A 23,962-nucleotide genomic window follows, 5' to 3' on the forward strand; every position below is an offset into this window, starting at 1 on the left:
AAAACTGAATTCCAACGCGTTTTAATATATTGTTCAGCTTTTTTGATAAGCTCTAAATGCTTAAAATATTTAGCAAGATTTTTTGATTTTTCCAATAAGGTCTTCATTTCTTCAATGGGATTCTTTTCCAAAACGTCGTCCCTGACTAAGTTCAAGTTATGACAGGCGCAAGAAAGTCTCATATAAGTGTTGAAAGCGGCAACTACGTTGGCTCCATTGTCAGTAACAATAACACTACTCCATAAATTACTTTCTAAATTATACTCAAGCAATATAAATGTACTTCACTTGCTCTAAATCGTTACCGCCAGTTCTTTTTTCTTCTAAAAATTCTTTTACTCCCAATATTTACGTTTTTAAACAAAAGGATTCATCAATATAATGTGCACTTAAGCAAAGAAAGCTTCTCTGGGTAAACTGGTCGGTCCACATGTCGGTTGTAAAAGTCATGTATTTGTTTGACAAGTCAGTAGTGAGCAGATCTTTTATAATATTTTATTCTGCAATTATAACATTTCCTGTTAAGTTTTTTCGGGCAGAATCAGATCATGGGAGTCGCGCGTTTCGTACTGGGCGCCTATGTTCAATATAGCTTGAACATAATTACGAAAACCAGTTCCTATAAATTTAGCAAATATTAACATTGATGAATATAAAAATAATTTACTTTTACCTACCCTCAGTTACGTTTAATGGCAACAAGTCTTTGGCTACAAAAGCCAGTTGTTTTTTAGCTAAATCATCAAGAAAGGTGTTTGGAACTGCCTTCGATGCAAAGTTTAACGATGGATGATTAGGTGGAGGAACTAAAGCGCATTTGTGCCGAGCAAGTGTTGTGGTGCCATTTTTAACGGTAAAAGCAAAAACAAGCAACAATTTGCAGCAGCACACAAAATCAAGAGGCTTTCCATCGAATTCCACAATCTTGAAAGTTTTCCAAACATCACTCTTTCCAGAAGAAATTTCTATCGATTCGTACATATTGTGATTGGCACTAATTGCTCTTTGCACTTCAAAATTTGTTTTAACACACTCAGTATTATTAGCGTTTATTTTCTTTCACAATGCTTATGCTTTTAATCGTAATGACAATTTTATACCAAAATTAATCGTATGTGTATACGAAATTAGGTATAGCAAATATTCAAATATTTAACGAAATATTACGTTGCTATATTTTCTAAACAGCGCAACAAATTTTATTGATTTTGTTGTCAAAGTGCTGGAATAAATAAAGATTTTTATTTCCGTCAGAGGAAATATGAACGTCAATCTCATAAAATATAAGAGCTAGATTTCGAGTTTATCTCAAAAAGAGTCCATACACAAGAAAAGTTATTAAACAATTAAATTCCAATAGTATGTGGGCCTATCCAATGTGTTGCTTCTTGTGAAGCAGAAAGACACGAAGAATTTTTAAAATATCAGTTGCTCAAAGCTCATGGGATCTCGTAGTCGAGCAGTCTCGACTAGAGCTTTCTGACTTGTTATGAATTATATTTTTATTCGAAAATTGACACATAATTACCGAACTCAATAAAATCATTGAATTGTAAAATTGCCAAATGCCACCAGATCTGGCTGGTAAAAGGCTAAGTTGGCCCTGCATACAAAACTCGCAACAACAATGCAGACGTTTCTTCCAGCCAAGCACTGTTATGAGACTTACACTATCACTCAATCGTGCGACAGCGCATGCACACATATGTAACTACTACGAACGCTCAAAACCTTATACTCACCACGAGTACCAATGCTCGCAGCCAAGTGGAAGCGACAGCCACTGTTAAAATACAGATCACTCAATCGCGAGCGACAACCTTATTTTCACCTCAAATTCCAGCGCAAGCTCACCATGCGCACTGTTAATAGGCAATGCTGCTGGCAGACTATGCTCAAAACAGAACTACGAGCCGAGCAGTGCACATCGTTTATACTCTTGAAGCAGGAGTCGGCAAATAGTTGTTCACATAAGCAGGAAGCGATGCTTTCTATACCCAAAACAAATGTTATGTATTATTTGAAGAAATGCTCAGAAGCAGGGAACGTGTTTCTAGCGTATGTTTCTTTAAGCAAAGTAAATTATTTGGTCTAATTTTAAATATTTGCTCCTATCGGACGAAAATAAAAATAAAATTAAGTACTGATTTACAACCCTTCCATGGCTTATTGTTGATACCTGTGTTTAATTGTTACAATTAATTTGTAAATATAAGTACCTCTCTGGGAGATAATAAAACGAACAACGTAACTGGATACGATATAACTCAACAATGTTATATTGTTATATTGGTTTAATTAGGATGTTGCAACAAAGAAAACATCTGGGGAGTCATTTCGAACTTATCCCACCAATAACCGATACATTTAGTCGCTAAATAGCTCAAATAGTTCGAATTGAACCTTTAGTTTAGACTATTTGCAATAGCCCGAAGGTTTCAATAGATAACCCAGATATATGTATGTATACTTTTTATTTTTAAAATCCATTTTTCTTTATCGGAATCTGAGTCCATTAATATTAAATAATAATCTAAACAGTTTCTGGGCTACAATATTAAAACTGAATCGATCAAAATATTTGAAAAAAAAAAATATTGCTGATTAGACTTTATGAAACTATCAATTTATTCAATGACAAAAAAAAAAAAAAAAAAAAAAATTAAGCTCCCTTTATTGTTTAACGTGTTTATCAGTCGTGTTGGCATTCATTAAGGCTTAGAGTATTTGGATGTCAAGTTTTTGCCATTCTTGAATAATGGCCTTTTTTAATTCAATAATGTTTGCGAATTGCATCCCGTTGCCATAAACCCTTCGCGTTAAGATACCCCAGAGATTCTCTATTGGATTTAAGTCCGGGCTGCGTACTAAACTACAAATTAAAAATTACTGTAATTTGGAATCTATCGAGTCTGTTGGTGGAAACGGACAGTAATTTAAAGACAGAATTTAGAAAATTCATCGTGGCATAGAAAGAATCCCTTTTCCCCCTGTTTCCTTGAGCGGTCGACCTGTTTTCAAGTGATTTCTGTAGCGAATTGAGGTTCATTTTTGAATTGCCTCGATCTTTGGCACCTCGATAGTGTTGGCGATCACGTCCATGATTTAGGTGTTTTATTTCAATCCTTATACAAACGATGCTTGGAATTCCACAAGTTCTCATTCGTTTTGACATTTTGAACAAGGGACTAAAAGATTAGGTGGGAGCATCTATTTTTATACCTTCCATTATAATTTGTATACTTTTATGTATTAATTAAATTATAATTTCATTTTTTTGTTTAATGGTGAAATTGTGATCACGCATTCAATTCGAAATCGAATATCGATGGACATATTTAGGAAACTGGTAATATTTTGAAGGTTTTTGTGATGAGAACTGTTGAGACATTCACTTTCCGACGAAGAAAATAGAATTTCTTTTTGTGGCATTGGAGGGTAATAAATACCAAAGCGGCATAAGCGAGTTCCCCCTATTCTGCTTCTGGTATTCAATCAATTTATTTATATTTACATCAGTCAAATTAACTTGTTAATAAATTCAATTACGGTTGAAATAGACCTCTACCTACTCACGGCATCAACAATATTAGCATTAAGCCAAAACATGCCGAGTATATGAGGTGAAGTTGTTTGTTGGAGCTCAACAAGCTAACAATACTTCGTAACAGGAAAACTGCTGCGCTTTCTTGTAGTTCTACCTAGTTTCTGTAGCAGACAATGTAATGAAAAAGTTTGGTAAATCAAATTGTCTTCTCACCTCACCGGTGAGCTGCAGTTGACCGAATACCCTTTAAAAATTATATTGCTCATGTGATCATCACTTAGAGCATTTGCTGCCGTAATGCAGCGAGAAGCAGTTGCTTACGTAGGCAATTGCAAGTGTTGCTTCTAATATACATAATTTTAAACTTTTTATAAGAATAATATGTTTTATCGGTTCTACAACCTCTCCTATCAAAGTTTTTTAATTCAGATCTAACAATAGTTGAATAACTAACGGAACACTTCCTTTTCTTGCCTGCTGCACTTGCTGCTGCATTGGCTGATGATAGAGAAGACATTCTTTCTTCTTTAATAGAGATAGTATGCTTCTGATAAAGTTCTGTTAACACTAAAATATGCATGGCGATAGAAGGCCTACTTGTACTGCCTGGATTTTTTGGCAGACATTCAATCTAGGATTTATTTCAAGCAAATCATATACTATAAACCTATCATCTCGTCCCTCTATGGGACATATAACATTACTAATTCCTTTAAATATTGGCTTCTCTCAGTATTAATATTAAATCTTGTTTACCTATTAATAATCCCATTAGGGAGAGCGAATTTTTCTAATCAAACTTCTACCATTGCGAAGTGCAACTAACTAAATTGTCTGGGCGCTGAACATAATGCTCTAAAAGCCCTAATAAATATGTCTGTAGAGTCATCGGGTTAATTTTCTAACAGCTGTCAAGACTGAAGCATCCTAATATGAACTGAATATCGGTGAATTATTGTAAGCGTTTAGCTTAAATGCTGAAAGGCTTCTTGAAACTTGACCTATGTGCTCGTGGGTCATCAAACTTGAAATTATTTACTTCTTCTATACATACAAATGTACAAAATGTACATACATATGCATCCACAAGCACGCATAAGCCCGCGCCCTGCTAACTGCGCTTGGGCTGCGCTGAAGTGTGGAAAATATATTGAGAATTTATTTGTTGAATAATTTAATTTTTAAATGTACAATCTTAATGAAACTTTCAGAGCGTAATCATATGGTGAAAATGTGTGTACATTCCAAAGCACAAGTCTCTACTACATGAAATACCAAATCAATTTTTCGATAATTGTCGATACAAATTTATCGGAGGACTTATTGAAAAATATGGTAAGCTTGTACTGCGTATGGTACACACGAGTATGCATGCCAAATTTAAGTTCTCTAGCTCTTTGGGATCGACGCACTCATATGAACGGACAGACGGACAGGGCTATATCGACTCAGCTTATCTGCGATGATCCCTTCTGCCCGTTATATACTTTTTCAGAAAACCAAAGGGTTCAGGGTATAAAAAGAAAATTTGACGAACCTGACAAAAATGCAATTGACTTAGAAATTGAACGCTATAGCTAATGCAGCTATAGCTGCATTATCATTGGGTTGATGCAGCGGACCTTAAATTGTTGCAAGCGGTGGCAAAAATATTTTATGTATTACGGTAAGCTCTGCAACAAGCGAGCGGGTATTCTCCTCTTCTGGAGAAATTTTAAATGAAAGGCGAACAAGGATATCAAGCGCAAATCTTGATATGCTCCTTTTTATAGTCAATCACGAAAGTAAAATGAGTATATTGGTTTTGTGCAATGTCCGTCTTGCTGTCCATCTGTCTGTCCGTCTGTCCGTATGAACGCAGTCTATTTCGGCGCTATTGAAGCTAGAGACCTGAAATTTGAAACATATACTCGTGTATACATATCTCCGATTTATAAAGTGCTAAAATTTTTCGGATCCGCCTACTAAGGGCGTGACAATTTGGAAAATTCATGAGAAATCCCGAAAAGTATATATATTTTCGATCAGGGCGATGAGCTGAGTTGATATAGCCCTATCCGTCGGCCTGTCCGTCTATCCGTATGTTTGGTATAAAAAGCTTTTATGCCAATAATTTATTTCGTCACTGTATGCATTTTCTTGTTTTCGGTATTATCATCCTATTACAGGATGGGCAAAAAACCGAAAAATCGGCAGCAATTGATAAGCACATGTTTATTGAGAAATTAATCTTTCGAACCTGCTAGAATCGGCTAGATCAAATTCAAAAATAGCCAGAAAAATAGCCATTTCAGTTATTATACCCTGAACGTCGAGCTGAGTCGATTTAGCCCTGTCCGTCGGTCTGTACGGCCGTTGGTCCGTATGTATGAACACGTCGATCTCAGAAAAGATAAGAGGTAGATTTCGAGTTTATTTATTGTTATTAAACAATTGAATTCCAATAATATGTGGGCCTATCCAATGTGTCTTCATCTGTGCGGGTGTTTGTGTGTGTGTGTCTTATGTGCATGTGTTGTTTCTTGTGAAGCAGAAAGACACGAAGAATTTTTAAAATATCAGTTGCTCAAAGCTCATGGTATCTTGTAGTCGAGCAGTCTCAACTAGAGCTTTCTGACTTGTTATGAATTATATATTTATTCGAAAATTGACACATAATTACCGAACTCAATAAAATCATTGAATTGTAAAATTGCCAAATGCCACCAGATCTGGCTGGTAAAAGGCTAAGTTGGCCCTGCATACAAAACTCGCAACAACAATGCAGACGTTTCTTCCAGCCAAGCACTGTTATGAGACTTACACTATCACTCAATCGTGCGACAGCGCATGCACACATATGTAACTATGAACGCTCAAAACCTTATACTCACCACGAGTACCAATGCTCGCAGCCAAGTGGAAGCGACAGCCACTGTTAAAATACAGATCACTCAATCGCGAGCGACAACCTTATTTTCACCTCAAATTCCAGCGCAAGCTCACCATGCGCACTGTTAATAGGCAATGCTGCTGGCAGACTATGCTCAAAACAGAACTACGAGCCGAGCAGTGCACATCGTTTATACTCTTGAAGCAGGAGTCGGCAAATAGTTGTTCACATAAGCAGGAAGCGATGCTTTCTATACCCAAAAGAAATGTCATGTATTTTTTTTTTTTTTTTTATTATAGTTTTATTGCAGCTTTTGTTGTTAACTCTATAGCGCATTTATAAGGGTGCCTTAACTATTAAATTGGCTTTATGCCTTTATTACTAGATATTACTTTAATTGAGGTCACTTCTCAGGTCCAGGGGGTGTGGTCTTTTCAGCCTTCTGTTGATGGTGTTCGTTAATAAGTTGACTGCAAGCTGGTTTGGGTGGCCGGATAATCTGTACGCGTACCTTGTGCTGTGTCAGCCAATGAGCTCAGCAATTGTCGGCATCTCGAGGTCGGTGTGCAGAGTCTCGTTTTTGACGTACCATTCGGCTCCGGTCCAAGTCCTTAGTGCTTTGTTTTGTATGACTTGAATTTTGCTTATGTGGATTTTTGCAGCAGACCCCCATAAAGGCATTGCATAAGTAAAGACCGGTGCCACTATTGCGTTGTATATATGCCTCTTACTTCGTAGTGACAGAGGGCTATCGCTTCTTAACATCCAGTCGAGTTTTTATACTCATTCACGAAGTGAATTAGTATATTGGTTTTGTGCAATGTCCGTCTTGCTGTCCGTCCGTCTGTCTGTTCGTCCGTCTGTCCGTATGAACGCAGTTCATTTCGCCGCTATTAAAGCTAGAGACTTGAAATTTGGAACACATATTCGTGTATAACTCCGATTTATAAAGTATTAAAATTTTCCCGATCCGCCCACTAGGGGCGTGGCAAATCGGAAAATGCATTTTCCGATATACCAGAAATCATGTTAGGTGAAGAGCTAGAAAGTTTAAATTTGGTATGTAGATCCGCGTTGACCCCCCAAATCCAAAAAGCTATGGTGGATATATCTACGCCCATTAGGGGCGTGGCAAATCAGATAAAACTGTATCTCCTCAAGTTCTAAAGCTAGAACGTTGAAATTTCGCACGTGAGCTAAGGCTATAATTCTATAATGACTGATGAAAAAATTTTATGTCTACGCCTAATGGGGGCGTGGCAAATCGGACCTGAAGATATAGTGATTTTTCAAATTTGGCTATATTTTAGGCACTATTGATGCTAGAGACTTGAAATTTGGTATATATACGCGAGTTGACCTCCCAAGTCCTACAAGCTATAGTGGATATATGTCCGCCCAAAGGGGGCGTGGCAAACCGCAAAACTTTATATCTCCTACAGTTTAAGAGCTAGCTGCCCCAAAAATAATTGTCACGCCTCTTTAGGGGCGTGGCATATCGAAAAATACCCTGTAATTTTCACATTTTTTGAGCGTAAGCATTCAAATTTCGCATTTATGTTACCGTTAGCTCTTTCTAAGAACTGGCCAAAAATGAGGTGTCTACGGCCACTAGGGGCGTGGCAATCGGCATTTGTAGTATCAAATTGCGACATTTATATGCGCATTTATATTGAGCTATCTATGTATGTATGTACATGTATATACAAATAGGCTTAATAGGCATTGATAACACGGAATGAAACATTTTTATAAAATTTAAAAATAAAATTTAAATATTTAAAAAATATAAAAGAAGCTAAAATAACAAAATTTGCAATTTACAAAAAAGAGTTTTCCGCGGGATTTGAACTCGCACCCAAGTCATGTTTGTCAAAAGAACAAAAACAAATTGAACCGGCGCCTTTGCCGACAGCGCCACCACCTACTATCAACAATTGTAATTAAAATGAAATCCAAAAATAAGATTCTTGTTATGAGAGTAGCAGATGGTAAATTCAAAGCAAAAACAAATCAGTCTCATTTCAACGCTAGAGTATGCATTTATGTGTACATACATACACACATACAAATGAGCGCGTGCATAAGAAACGCTGGTATGCTTGATGCTACATATGCGTGGAGACTTATGTACATACATATAAATGCGAAGGATGGCGTTGCATAATACTACGAAGTAGTCTATAGCTGAGTCAGGCAATGCCCTAATAACTTTTCCATCTATTCGGTCGTGTCCCGGCGCCTTTTTTGCTTTTACAGCTTTCATCTGCTTGAGAACCTCTGCCTTTGTGCATGCTTCGATGGGGGTACCTTCTGGGATAGGACAGTCCGCAGTTCTTCTGATGCTATTTAGATCTGGTAGCTCGGTAGTTAGCAGCGGCGAGAATTGCTCATAGAGGTGGTCAGCAAAGGCTTCGGCCTGCGCTTCGTCTCCAGTAAGCCACTGACCCGTAGCACTCAGGATGGGGTGACGACGCAGAGGCTGTCTTTTAATATTGCGCGTATATCGCCATAGCTGAAATTCCGCCCCAGCTGGAGTATCTGCTCGTTCTAGCGCCTCTCTAATACGCGTACATTGCATGTGGGCCAGGGCAACTTTGAGCTGTCTGGTAGCTTCATTATTATACCCTGAACCCATTGAAAATGGGAAATCAGGGTATAATGGTTTTGTTAAAATGTATGTAACAGGCAGAAGGAGGCGTGGCAGACCCCACAAAGTATATATATTCTTGATCAGGGCGACGAGCTGAGTCGATTTAGCCCTGTCCGTCTGTCTGTCCGTCCGTCCGTCCGTCCGTATGTTTGAACGCGTCGATTTCAGAAGATATAAGAGCTAGAGACTTCAACTTTTTTTAAAATGTCCGTAAAAACAGCGCGCATATCGAGTTTTTCACTAAAAAACGATAAGTCATTCCGATACTTTTTTATCGATAAAAAACCTTATCGAAGATCACTTAAATAATTATATCTCTTACATCTTTCAAGCTAGAGTCTCCAAATTTAAAATGTATATTAAGATGTATTTTAGACAATTTCGGTTTTTGTTAAAATTTACCCCCCACCCTTAAATCCACCCCCTCACCCTCATCTTTGTAAAAGTCGTATATCAAATACTAGAGACTTGTGCTTCGGTATGCACATACATTTAAACATCATGATTACGTTCTGTAAGTTTCATTACGATCGTACGTCTAGAAATTAAATTATTCAACAAATAAGTTCTCATAATATTGCCAACACTGCAGCGCAACCCAAGAGCAATAGGTTATAAATTTATAACTCCTACATTTTTAGAGCTATAGTCTCCAAATTTTAAAAGTATATTCCAATGCATTTTATACAATTTCGGTTTTTGTTATATTTTGGATACCGGCTCCAAATTCACCAGAATCCCCAGTGAAGGTCAGATTCTAGTATAGCTAATTGTGAATGATTTGATTTGATGTTTTCTTTTAAATGCCAAATATTCAATAGAATATGTAGATCATATGCTGAAAGTTTCATTAAATTCGGTTTAGTCAATCGACGTTAAAAAATAACAAAATGTTTGGCCAATTAACAAACGCACGTGCTGCAGCAACAGCAGTTTTCCAATACGTGTGCACACATACATTCAAACATCTTCTAGCACATTCTTTGAATCACATCAGCAGTTAGTTTCGTTTAGTTCTGCTAGATGGCGTTGCATCAGTGAATCTATTTCAGTTTTAACATTGCAAATGAGAACAGAGGAGTGGCGTCATGGTAGAGGGTGCGGCGCTCGATCGCGAGGTCCCCGGTTCAAATCCTGCTTGGGCGTATTGTAGTTTTCTTTTAATTGCTTCAAAACTTTTATATATTTGTGATTAAATTTCTCTTATATTTTTTCAAAATTCGAAATTGAAATTTTAACATTTTTATTAGTTTGGTTGTTCTTGCACATTCTTAAAGTCACATCAGCAGTTAGTTTGACTTAGATTTGGTAGATGGCGCTGTAGCAGTGAATCTATTTCAGTTTTGACATTGAAAATTAAAACAGAAGGGTGGTGTCAAGGTAGAAAGCGCGGCGCTTGATCACAAGGTCTCGGGCTCAAACCCGGAGCGTGTCGGAATTATCTCTTTTAATTGTTTCAAAATTTTTATTTATTTAATTAAATGAGTTTTCTATTTAATTTATATTTTTAAATACATCGAAATTGAAATTTGAACCATACTAAATGTGCTTTTCTATTATTTTGGTTCAGGGTAGTATCTAGTCGAGCACTCTCTAGAGTTTTCTTACTTGTTATATCTGATTTTGTCGCTGGCTATGCGCGTTCTGATCCAGCGGCTCCTTGTCCATCGTTTGTACTCAAGCAGATTTTGAACGTGCTGGGTGAGAGGAATGCTGTAGTGCGAGTGCTTTTGATTGTGAGCAGCCGGTGCAGCTAGCAGCGCTGCCTCTGTTATAGCATCTTGCATTCTATTTGCTGCATACTCTATGTCTTCTGCAGTGCGGAGTTCTATTTCCGGGTGCAGTGAGGATTGTAGAGCGAGCTTGAAGATTGCTAGATCCGACCCAGCGGGAAGGCGTTGTCTGGTCGGGAAAGGTTGTGGGTGAGCGTGCACGGTGACTATCAGCGGAAGATGATCCGAAGACAGATCGAGACATTCTTCAATGCTCAAGAGTCTGTCGCCTATTCCTCTGTAGATAGCGAAGTCGATTGCAGAGGGATGGTGTCCATTTATTGGGTAGCGTGTGGGGGCTCCCGGGGCCAGGATGGAGTACTGTGCGCTTTGTATTGCGTCGAATATTGTCTCTCCGCGTTGGTTCGCTCTGCTGCTACCCCGAAATGGGTGCCAACCATTCCAGTCGCCTCCAATAAGCGTTTTTTGGTTTCTGCGATTGATGAGTTGTACGATGTCTTGTACACGGAGATCTGCGTTAGGCGGGCAGTATATCGATGCAATCTCAATCTCGCCAATCGATGTTGAAAGGCTAATGGCAGAGAATTGAAGTGTAGCGTCGGAGAATTGAGCCGATGGTGTGTGTGCCAGAGTTGAGCGGATAAGCAGCGAGGATCCTCCGAAACTGTTAGCACTGTTAGTGTTCGTATCTGTAGATTTTTAGCGTGGGGCATTCACGAGATTCTGCAATCAGCATAACGTCGATGTTTCTCCGTGATAAGAAGACGGCTAATTCTTGAGCCTTGCTGCTCAGGCCATTAGCGTTCCATATGCCCACGCGAAGCGATGTCATGTATTATTTGAAGAAATGCTCAGAAGCAGGGAACGTGTTTCTAGCGTATGTTTCTTTAAGCAAAGTAAATTATTTGCTCTAATTTTAAATATTTGCTCCTATCGGACGAAAATAAAAATAAAATTAAGTCCTGATTTACAACCCTTCCATGGCTTATTGTTGATACCTGTGTTTAATTGTTACAATTAATTTGTAAATATAAGTACCTCTCTGGGAGATAATAAAACGAACAACGTAACTGGATACGATATAACTCAACAATGTTATATTGGTTTAATTAGGATGTTACAACAAAGAAAACATCTGGGGAGTCATTCCGAACTTATCCCACCAATGACCGATACATTTAGTCGCTAAATAGCTCAAATAGTTCGAATTGAACCTTTAGTTTAGACTATTTACAATAGCCCGAAGGTTTCAATAGATAACCCAGATATATGTATGTATACTTTTTATTTTTAAAATCCATTTTTCTTTATCGGAATCTGAGTCCATTAATATTAAATAAAAATCTAAAAGCAGTTTCTGGGCTACAATATTAAAACTGAACCGATCAAAATATTTAAAAAATAAAAAAAAACATTGCTGATTAGACTTTATAAAACTATCAATATATTCAATGAAAAAAAAAAATAAAAAAAAAAAAATAGAGCTCCCTTTATTGTTCAACGCTTATATCAGTCGTGTTGGCATTCATTAAGGGTAATTAAGAGTATTTGGATGTCAAGTTTTTGCCATTCTTGAATAATGGCCTTTTTCAACCCTTCGAGTTAAGATTCCCCAGAGATTCTCTATTGGATTTAAGTCCGGGCTGCGTACTAAACTACAAATTAAAAATTACTGTAATTTGGAATCTATCGAGTCTGTTGGTGGAAACGGACAGTAATTTAAAGACAGAATTTAGAAAATTCATCGTTGCATAGAAAGAAGCCTTTTTCCCCCTGTTTCCTTGAGCGATTGACCTGTTTTCGAGTGATTTCTGTAGCGAATTGAGGTTCATTTTTGAATTGCCTCGATCTTTGGCACCTCGATAGTGTTGGCGATCACGTCCATGATTTACGTGTTTTATTTCAATCCTTATACCAACGATGCTTGGAATTCCACAAGTTCTCATTCGTTTTGACATTTTGAACAAGGGACTAAAAGATTAGGTGGGAGCATCTATTTTTATACCTTCCACTATAATTTTTATACTTTTATGTATTAATTAAATTATAATTTCATTTTTTTGTTTAATGGTGAAATTGTGATCACGCATTCAATTCGAAATTGAATATCGATGGACATATTTAGGAAACTGGTAATATTTTGAAGGTTTTTGTGATGAGAACTCTTGAGACATTCACTTTCCGACGAAGAAAATGGAATTTCTGTTTGTGGCATTGGAGGGTAAGAAATACCAAAGCGGCATAAGCGAGTTCCCCCTATTTGCCGCATACATAAAAGCCCTTGATTCTGCTTCTGGTATTCAATCAATTTATTTATATTTACATCAGTCAAATTTACTTGTTAATAAATTCAATTACGGTTGAAATAGACCTCTACCTACTCACGGCATCAACAATATTAGCATTAAGCCAAAACATGCCGAGTATATGAGGTGAAGTTGTTTGTTGGAGCTCAACAAGCTAACAATACTTCGTAACAGGAAAACTGCTGCGCTTTCTTGTAGTTCTACCTAGTTTCTGTAGCAGACAATGTAATGAAAAAGTTTGGTAAATCAAATTGTCTTCTCACCTCACCGGTGAGCTGCAGTTGACCGAATACCCTTTAAAAATTATATTGCTCATGTGATCATCACTTAGAGCATTTGCTGCCGTAATGCAGCGAGAAGCAGTTGCTTACGTAGGCAATTGCAAGTGTTGCTTCTAATATACATAATTTTAAACTTTTTATAAGAATAATATGTTTTATCGGTTCTACAACCTCTCCTATCAAAGTTTTTAAATTCAGATCTAACAATAGTTGAATAACTAACGGAACACTTCCTTTTCTTGCCTGCTGCACTTGCTGCTGCATTGGCTGATGATAGAGAAGACATTCTTTCTTCTTTAATAGAGATAGTATGCTTCTGATAAAGTTCTGTTAACACTAAAATATGCATGGCGATAGAAGGCCTACTTGTACTGCCTTGTTTTGTACTGCCTGCTTAATTCTTCAAGACTTCGGGGGTTTCTGTGGAACTCGGACGGAATTAAAGCTGCTATTGAAAGGCTGCGTATATTTATTTCTATTTTATGATCATTGGAAAATTTGCAGTGCTTGACTAAATTATTGTAAATTAATTTTTAAAATTTTCTTTGTAACTCCTAAGTCTATTAGATGCATTGCATCTAAGGGAAACTGTGTTATCATACCAATACCTAATTTCTCTAAAACCATTTCATTCAAATGGAAATAGTTTTGGTGATGATCAACATATTTCCTTGAAGTGTAATCACTGTCAGATATTTTAACACCCCTGTTAGTTAGAATATGCTATAAAATTTCCTATTTGAGTGCCTACTTGCGTGCATTTCATACATCCATTGAAGGATTAATGACCTTTTAACCCACATATGTAACTACGAACGCTCAAAACCTTGTACTCACCACGAGTACCAATGCTCGCAGCCAGGTAAAGCGACAGCCATTGTTAAAATACAGATCACTCAATCGCAACTTGCGATTGACATTAATGATCTCCGCCTCTTCCCTTCCTCATACATGATCAGCTGACCTGCAGCTGCATAGTGAGGGGAAGATGAGAACACTATTTTACACCACGAATTCTGGCGCAATCTCACCATACGCAACTACACAACTTGCAGCGAAATCAAAGGAGAATTGCGTGTAGTCAGTGCAGTGCAGATCAACAAAAAATTGTTTTGTTTTTTCCGCAATTTTAATTTATTGTATCTTAATTTTAACAATACTCAATGAAATATAATAGCTCTTCGACTAATATGATTTCTGGCATATCGGATGGGCGGATCGGGAAAATTGGAGCACTATAAATCGGACATATGTACATACATACAAGATGGCCAAAATAAATATTCAAAAAAAAAAAAAAAAAAAAAAAAAAAAAAAAAAAACAAGTAAGAAAACTCTAGTCGAGAGCGCTCGACTAGATACTACCCTGAACCAAACTAATAGAAAAGCACATTTAGTATGGTTCAAATTTCAATTTCGATGTATTTAAAAATATAAATGAAATAGAAAACTCATTTAATTATATATATAAAAATTTTGAAACAATTAAAAAATAATAATTCCGACACGCTCTGGGTTTGAGCCCGAGACCTTGTGATCAGCGCCGCGCTTTCTACCTTGACGCCACCTTTCTTTTATGATTTTCAACGTCAAAACTGAAATAGATTCACTGCTACAGCGCCATCTATGAAATCTAAGTCAAACTAACTGCTGATGTGATTTTAAGAATGTGCAAGAACAACCAAACTAATAAAAACGTACATATAGATAGTATGGTTAAAATTTCAATTTCGATTTTTGAAAAAATATAAGAGAAATTTAATCAAATATATAAAAATTTTGAAGCAATTAAAAGAAAACTACAATACGCCCAGCAGGATTCAAACCAGAGACCTCGCGGTCGATCGCCGCGCCCTCTACCATGACGCCACTCCTCTGTTCTCATTTACAATGTCAAAACTGAAATAGATTCACTGATGCAACGCCATCTAGCAGAACTAAACGAAACTAACTGCTGATGTAATTCTAAGAATGTGCTAGAAGATGTTTGAATGTATGTGTGCACACGTATTGGAAAACTGCTGTTGCTGCAGCACGTGCGTTTGTTAATTGGCCAAACATTTTGTTATTTTTTAACGTCGATTGACTAAACCGAATTTAATGAAACTTTCAGCATATTATCTACATATTTTATTGAATATTTGGCATTTAAAAAAAAACATGTCAAATCATTCACAATTAGCTATACTAGCATCTGGCCTTCACTGGGGATTCTGGTGAATTTGGAGCCGGTATCCAAAATATAACAAAAACCGAAATTGTATTAAATGCATTGGAATATATTAAAATTTGGAGACTATAGATCTAAAAATGTAGGAGATATAAATTTATAACCTATTGCGCTTGGGTTGCGCTGCAGTGTTGGCAATATTATGAGAACTTATTTGTTGAATAATTTAATTTCTAGACGTACGATCGTAATGAAACTTTCAGAACGTAATCATGATGTTTAAATGTATGTGTATACCGAAACACAAGTCTCTAGTTTTGATATACGACTTTTACAAAGATGATGGTGAGGGGGTGGATTTAGGGGTGGGGGGTAAATTTTGACAAAAACCGAAATTGTATAAAATTCATCTTAATATACATTTAAAATTTAGAGACTCTAGCTTGAAAGATGTAGGAGATATAATTTTTTAAGTGATCTTCGATAAGTTTTTTTATCGATAAAAAAGTATCGGAATGACTTATCGTTTTTTAGTGAAAAACTCGATATGCGCGCTGTATTTACGGACATTTTTAAAAAAAGATGAAGTCTCTAGCTCTTATATCTTCTGAAATCGACGCGTTCAAACATACGCACGGACGGGGTCTGCCACGCCTCCTTCTGCCTGTTGCATACATTTTAACAAAACCATTATACCCTGATTTCCCATTTTCAATGGGTTCAGGGTATAAAAATTTCAGTATTTTTTAAGCATATAGGTCTAGTGTACGAAGACTTTATTTTTATGGCTTTTATACCCTGAACCCATTGAAAATGGGAAATCAGGGTATAATGGTTTTGTTAAAATGTATGTAACAGGCAGAAGGAGGCGTGGCAGACCCCACAAAGTATATATATTCTTGATCAGGGCGACGAGCTGAGTCGATTTAGCCCTGTCCGTCTGTCTGTCCGTCCGTCCGTCCGTCTGTCCGTATGTTTGAACGCGTCGATTTCAGAAGATATAAGAGCTAGAGACTTCAACTTTTTTTTTAAAATGTCCGTATATATCACGCGCATATCGAGTTTATCACTAAAAAACGATAACTCATTCCGATATTTTTTTATCGATAAAAAACCTTATCGAAGATCACTTAAAAAATTATATCTCCTACATCTTTCAAGCTAGAGTCTCCAAATTTTAAATGTATATTAAGATGAATTTTATACAATTTCGGTTTTTGTCAAAATTTACCCCCCACCCCTAAATCCACCCCCTCACCATAATTTTTGTAAAAGTCGTATATCAAATACTAGAGACTTGTGCTTCGGTATACACATACATTTAAACATCATGATTACGTTTTGAAAGTTTCATTACGATCGTACGTCTAGAAATTAAATTATTCAACAAATAAGTTCTCATAATATTGCCAACACTGCAGCGCAACCCAAGCGCAATAGGTTATAAATTTATATCTCCTACATTTTTAGATCTATAGTCTCCAATATACAATTTCGGTTTTTGATATATTTTGGATACCGGCTCCAAATTCACCAGAATCCCCAGTGAAGGTCAGATGCTAGTATAGCTAATCGTGAATGATTTGACATGTTTTTTTTTAAATGCCAAATATTCAATAGAATATGTAGATCATATGCTGAAAGTTTCATTAAATTCCATTAACTCAATCGACGTTAATAAATAAACAAAATGTTTGGCCAATTAACAAACGCACGTGCAGCAACCACAACAGTTTTCTTATAGGTGTGCACACATACACTCAAACTTATTCTAGCATATTCTTAGATTCACATTACGCATTAAGTGTTAAAATTCTCAGCAGTTAGTTTCGCTTAGATTTGCTAGATGGCGCTGCAGCAAAAAACTTATTTCAGTTTTGCTACTTGATCTTAGAGCATCGCTATGGTGTTCTTATTAGAAGTCAGGCACACGAAACAATAGACACTGGGCTCGAATCCACTCGAATCCACGGTTTGCAGAGAAAAAAGGAATTTCGCATTTATTTTCATTTTTTTTTTTTTACAAGAAAATCCAAAATTTTGATTTTGATAGCGGCCAAATGAACAAATTTATTAAATATTTGTATTTTTACCAAATTAACAGATATGAAATGACTTTGAAGTAATTAAATTAAACACTTGGAAAATGGTTCTTATGCGTTCTTTACATATTGTATTCAGAAAATTATAATCGCTTTAGTGCTTTATTTTCAGTTTTTACCTAAGTATTATATATGCAATGCTTCTATTATATGTATCAGTGGTCTAATAGCTAATATGGTTGCATGTATCCGTTTTATGTATGTGTTGAGCTTAGAGTTCAAGCCCCGCGGCGGAGAGGAATTTTATAAAACAGATGCGAAATACTTTGTTTTTCTTTTATATAAGCAGAACAAAATATTTTTGTTTTAATAATTGATTTGATTTAAATCAAATATAATTTACATTAGATATAATGTTCCCTATCGCAACTACTAAAACGGCGTCATATCATCTCTTATTTTTGTTTTAACAACACATACATACATACATATACATATGTACATACTATCGGTGTATATATATATGGAATTATATATATATATATATTATTATTATTATTATTATTTTTAAAATATATACATTTACCTTTAATATTTATAAGTAACTTAATTTTTATAATTTATAGAAATATATAAAAATGCCTAGAACAAAGAGAACTTCTGCTTCAGCTAGGTCTCAGAGACAGCGAAATAGAAATTTGTTAAATAGGTCCAATCCTGAATATTCGGAGCAGGAAAGGATTCTTAATTTAGAGTCTCTACGTGAGCGTTGGGAAAATGAAGAGTATATTCAAGGTGAAAGAAATCGAAATAGACAGAGGAATCAAGTTCACAGGAACAATTTATTGAATAGAATTTGTGATCAAAGCCAAAATACTCTTCTTCGGGCCAATTTGCGCTCAAGTTCTCAGACTAGGCAATTAGAACAAACCCAAGATACTGCACGTCGATCACAATGCCGACAAGACCCAACATATAGGGCAAATGAACAGAGACAGAACGCAATCGAACACGCAATCCGACGAGCCAACTCTCCGGTGAGGCAACAGGAGCAGTTGGCTAACACTTCGCGTCGGTCAAGACGCAGACAAGACCCGGTCTACCGGGCAAGCGAACAAGAACAGAACACATTTGACCATGCAATTCGACGAGCCAATTCTCCCGTGAGGCAACAGGAGCAATTTGCTAACACTTCGCGTCGGTCAAGACGCAGACAAGACCCGGTCTACCGGGCAGATGAACAAGAACGAGACACTATACGGCGAGCTCACCTTAGGAATGACATTGGACAGCACCTTTTAGAAAGGGCAAGAGATAGGAGCCAAAGATCGCAGGTTAGGGATGATCCGATTCGAAGGATCATCGAGCAAGCACGTAATTCTAGTGCAAGGCGTAGTGCTCGCATCCAAGCACGTCAGGAAGCATTTGACGCTAACCGAAGCGTATCACAGCGGGTTAGCCAATATCGCAACAGTATCGACAATAGGGTAGCTGAGAATAGGCGCAATGCAACCAGAAATAGAACGTTTTAATGCCTTTATTGCAAATAGATCTCAAAATATTAATTGCACTCTTGATGATCTAATAGCTGCTTTTAATAATACAGTGAAGCAGGGACCTGATCAGGTCTGTATTTGTTGCAAAGGTTTGTGGTTCCCCCACCAAGTAGACAAAATTTCACGAGAGGCCATTGAAACCAAGTGTAGTGCAGAAGTTTCTTCAGATATTTTATATCTATCATCTAGGTTTCCATCCGAAAATGGCAAATATAACTTCTGCAAGACATGTAGTCATAGCATAAAGTTAGGCAAAAAACCAAAAGCTTCCATTACTAATGGCCTAGACTTTCCAGAGCTTCCAAATAGTTTAAAGGGCTTAACGCCGCTAGAGGAAAGGCTTATCTCCCCACGCCTTCCTTTTATGATCATAAAGTCTCTAGGATATGGCCGTCAGAATGCCATTAAGGGAGCTGTGGTCAATGTACCTATTCCTGTGGCCAATGTTGTCACGTCCCTTCCAAGGGCGTTTAGCGAAGCTGAGGTAGTGCAAATTCACTTGAAGCGTAGAATGGAATACAGTCATGATTTCATGACTGAAACCATTAGACCATCAAAAGTGGCTGATGCAATTCGATTTTTAGTCGACACAGAGCTTTACAGGAAGCATCAGGTTACTGTTAATGAACAGTGGCTGTCTTCCTTTTCGTCTGACGAAATTCCATTTGTTGCATCAGCTGAAGATAGGGACATAGTTTCAGAGTTAGTAGAAAGATCAGCTCAAGCCTCAACAAACGAGCAGAATTATAGAGAACCAGAAGATATCAACCCAGGAGGCCAGGAAACACTTTTAGAAAATGTCCCTGTAGAAAATATAGCGATGCAAAGAATAGTTATAGCCCCAGGAGAAGGTCAGCGACCATTAGATATGATCGAAGATTGCGATTCAGAGGAGCTGGCCTTCCCAACTATCTTTGCAGGCGTAAAACGAAAGTGTAAGGAGAGTTTTACAACCATAGTTAGATCAGAGCTTAGGAATTTTGATAGAAGAGGTTGTAGAACTGACAAATTATTTCTCAACTACAAGAAGTTAGAAATGATTAATATTAGAAACAATACCTCTGTTTGCTTACGTAAGCACAGCGCCACTCACGGCATTACAGCAGCGAACGCTCTTAATGAAGAGCAAATAGATCAATTAGTTCGCCACGATGATGGATATAGAGTTTTAAAAGGCATTAGAGCTTCGCCTGCTCACTGGGAAGCAGAGAAGAAGAAGGTAATGGCTATGATCAAGCAGTTTGGTCTTCCGACCTTTTTTATCACATTTTCGGCAGCAGAAACTAGGTGGACGGAGCTTTTAGTAATACTTTCTAGGAATGTAGATAAAATAGACATTTCAGAAGAAGCAGCAGGCTGCTTAAGTTTTGAGAATAAAGCCCGTCTTATTAGAGCCGATCCTGTGACTTGTGCTAGGTATTTTGATTTTCGTTATAGACAGGTTTTAAAACTAATGAAGAAGGAAAATGGTGTTTTTGGTAGGCATTATGTTTTTAAGTTTTATTGGCGAGTTGAGTTTCAACAGAGAGGCTCCCCCCATATCCACGGCATGTTTTGGCTGAAAGATGCCCCTAAGTTTGACTCATCTGATGATTCAAGCATTTCTAGAGTAAAATCGTTTATTGATCAGTTTATCACAACTGATACTGATTGCCCGGATGTGGCTCCATATTTGGAGTATCAAATCCACAATCACGGTCACTCATGTAGGCGAGAAGTTAGGGCACAAAAAATTTGTAGATTCGGTATTCCATACCCTCCTATGCCCCAAACAGAAATTTTGTTTCCATTTGAAGACGATGCTCAAAATTTAGATGAGCATCGTAGGAATTTTCAAAAAATTCAGGGCTTCTTGGAGCATTCGTTTGATCGTGAAACCATAGAGTCCTTAAATAATTTTAATAGTTTTTTGTCCCACGATCAGCTTAACCTTAGCTATGAGTGCTATATTAATGCACTTAGGTCTAGCATCAAGAAGCCGAAGATATATTTAAAGCGTTCATTCGCTGCTATTAAGCTTAACGCTTACAATAAACATCTTCTCTAACTGCAGCGAGCTAATATAGATATTCAGTTCATATTAGATCCCTATGCTTGCTGCAGTTACGTCGTTAATTATATTAACAAGTCCCAGAGAGGAATTTCAAAATTAATGCGTGAAGCAGTTAGTGATAAGTAGGGGCAATGTAACAATCAAGCAAAAGTTACAACACATAGGCCACAAATTCATTTCGGGCACTGAAATATCTGCCCAAGAAGCCGTTTACTGCTGTTTAGGTATGCACTTGTCCGAAAGCAGTAGCGCTGAAGTATATATTAATACTTCATTGCCAGAGCATCGGGTTAGAATGCTAAAGTCTAGACAACAATTAGAAAATTTACCCGATGGCTCAACAGATATATTTTTGTTAGGGCTCTTAGAGCATTATGTTCAGCGCCCAGACGCTTTAGATACTTTATGTCTGGCTGATTTTGCTGCTTTTTATAGTTTTAGCAAACATCAGGGTGGAGCCCGCCAAGATTCAGTAGAGCAGGATGACCCAGAAGCATCAACATCCGATTCAATAGTTTTTGCACTTCGCAATGGTAGTGGTTTTATTAGAAAAAGACGCTCTCCCAGTATTATTAGGTATAGAAGATTTAATATTAATACTGAGAGAAGCCAATATTTTAGGGAACTAGTTATGTTATATGTCCCATGGAGAGACGAGGAGGTAGAACTAGTGAGAAGAGACTGCGAATCGTTTTGTAATAATAATCAGGAGTTAGTTGAAAGAAACCGTAGGAAGTATAATAGCTTAGATGATAGTGAGCATCAGAATGCTCTTAACGACGCAGTGCAGGAAGAGAATGAGGGCAATATGGAAAATGACGATGTCGTTGAAGATAGGCTTAGAGTGTTAGGTTTGCCAGAAATAGATCCTAGATTGAATGTCTTAAACATCAATGGCAGGGATGAGAATCCGGATTTAGATAACAATGTCCGTCTGATTAAGCTTCCTCCTTTGTTTTCGTCCGATAAAATCCAAGATCTGGTCAGATCTATACACATGTACTACACAATGTGAAAAGTAAGTTAACATTTTACGAATTCGTTGGAGGTGGTGCTGGTGTCGGAAAGAGCCGACTAATCACCTCCATTTTTCAAGCATTATCTCATATGATTAATAGTAGACCTGGGAATAATGATTCAGCAAAAAATTTACTCTGTGCCCCAACAGGTAAAGCTGCTTTCGGAATTAGTGGTTCGACACTACATTCCATGTTCTCTCTACCAGTTAACCAATCTGGTTCTGATTTGAGATCTTTAAGTCATGACTTAGTCAATAGCTTACATTCAAGGTTAATAGACCTTAAACTAATTATAATAGATGAAATATCTATGGTAGGCTCAAAAGTGTTTTCACAGCTAGACTCCCGTCTAAAACAAATTTTTAAAAATACTTCTCCATTTGGTGGTATATCTGTCATAGTATTTGGGGATCTACGTCAGTTGCCACCAGTAGGCGATCGTTGGATTTTCGAATCCAACTCCCATGATCCCTACAGTGCAATATACGCTTCTTCGCTCTGGGATCTCTTCAAGTATTTTGAGCTCACAGAAATAATGCGACAACGGGAGGATCTAACTTTTGCTTCTGCTTTAAATAATATGGCATCGGGAAATATGCATCCGATGATATTAGCCTTATCAGATCCCGCATTTGTCAGCCATCGGATGTTCCCGATGATGCAATCCGTCTATTTAGCACAAATGCGGCGACAGATAATTACAACATAATGAAGCTTAACGTTATTGCAACGGATCCATTTATTTCCGTTGGCGAAGATTTTATTAAAGCAACCCATTTAAATGCAGCAAATAGGGAAAAAATTTTAGAAGTCGTGGGTAGCTTTAGATCGTCCGAAACACAGGGACTGTGTAAAACCGTCCTTTTAAAAAGAACTGCCAAATATATGATTACGGTCAACGTAGATACTGACCCATCCTCAGTTAATGGGGCAGCAGGAATTTTGATGCAAATAGATTTTGATGCATCCAACGCTCCAAATGTTTTTTGGATGAAATTTCCAGAGGATAGTGTAGGAGTTCTTGCTCGCTCAAAGTATACACATCGTACTGAACCTTCATGGACCCCAATTCAGAAAATAGTTCGAAACTTCCAGTATAGGAAAAATGAGCAAGTTTCTATTGACCGTAGGCAGTTTCCAGTTGTACCTGCAGAAGGTATAACTATTCACAAAAGCCAGGGAGCTACGTATAGCAAAGTGGTGGTCCACCATTGCTCTCGAATGCAGCGTGCTGCAATATACGTAGCTTGTAGTAGGGCAACAACTTCTTCGGGGTTGTTTATTATAGGAGATTTTGTTCCTCCCAAGCCTCCCAAAAATGATGATAAGGTCCAAAACCAAATTGTCCGATTGCGCACTGAAAAACTTCTTCGATCACATTATGATCATTTAGTTGACAGTTCCGCCTTAGATATTTTTTTCCATAATACTCAGAGCATTAATTGTCATATTGAAGACATTCGATCTGACAGATTAATGCTCCAGTCGTCCGTTCTATGTTTCGTTGAAGCGTCTGAAGCAAACGAAAGTGTCAATATTCCAGGTTTTAGTATTGTTGTCCGTCTTGATTGCAAGGTAGTGGCTAACGCAATCCGACCTAGAAGGGGAATCATCTTTTATGCTAAGGATACTATTTTAGATAATCTATCAAGCTGCTTGAGCGTCAGGAAAATAGCTGGGTCATCCGTTTTTGAGTGTGCCGTATTTAGGTACAAATCGTTGAGCTTCGT

General features: G+C 37.3%; 1 long non-coding RNA gene across 1 annotated transcript; it reads right to left on the bottom strand.

Annotated features, from left to right (window-relative positions):
* Positions 1 to 288: 288 nt before the first annotated feature.
* On the bottom strand, positions 289 to 1,105 carry LOC149092355 (uncharacterized). The gene is made up of 2 exons (XR_016197648.1): positions 678 to 1,105; positions 289 to 619 (listed from the first exon to the last, which is right to left on the bottom strand). It is a non-coding gene; the product is annotated as an uncharacterized LOC149092355 (long non-coding RNA).
* Between the last annotated feature and the right edge of the window lie 22,857 nt (positions 1,106 to 23,962).

Source organism: Drosophila navojoa, chromosome 2, assembly GCF_054131105.1.
Source record: "Drosophila navojoa isolate 15081-1374.11 chromosome 2, UAZ_NAV_1.0, whole genome shotgun sequence".
Lineage (NCBI taxonomy): Eukaryota > Metazoa > Arthropoda > Insecta > Diptera > Drosophilidae > Drosophila > Drosophila navojoa.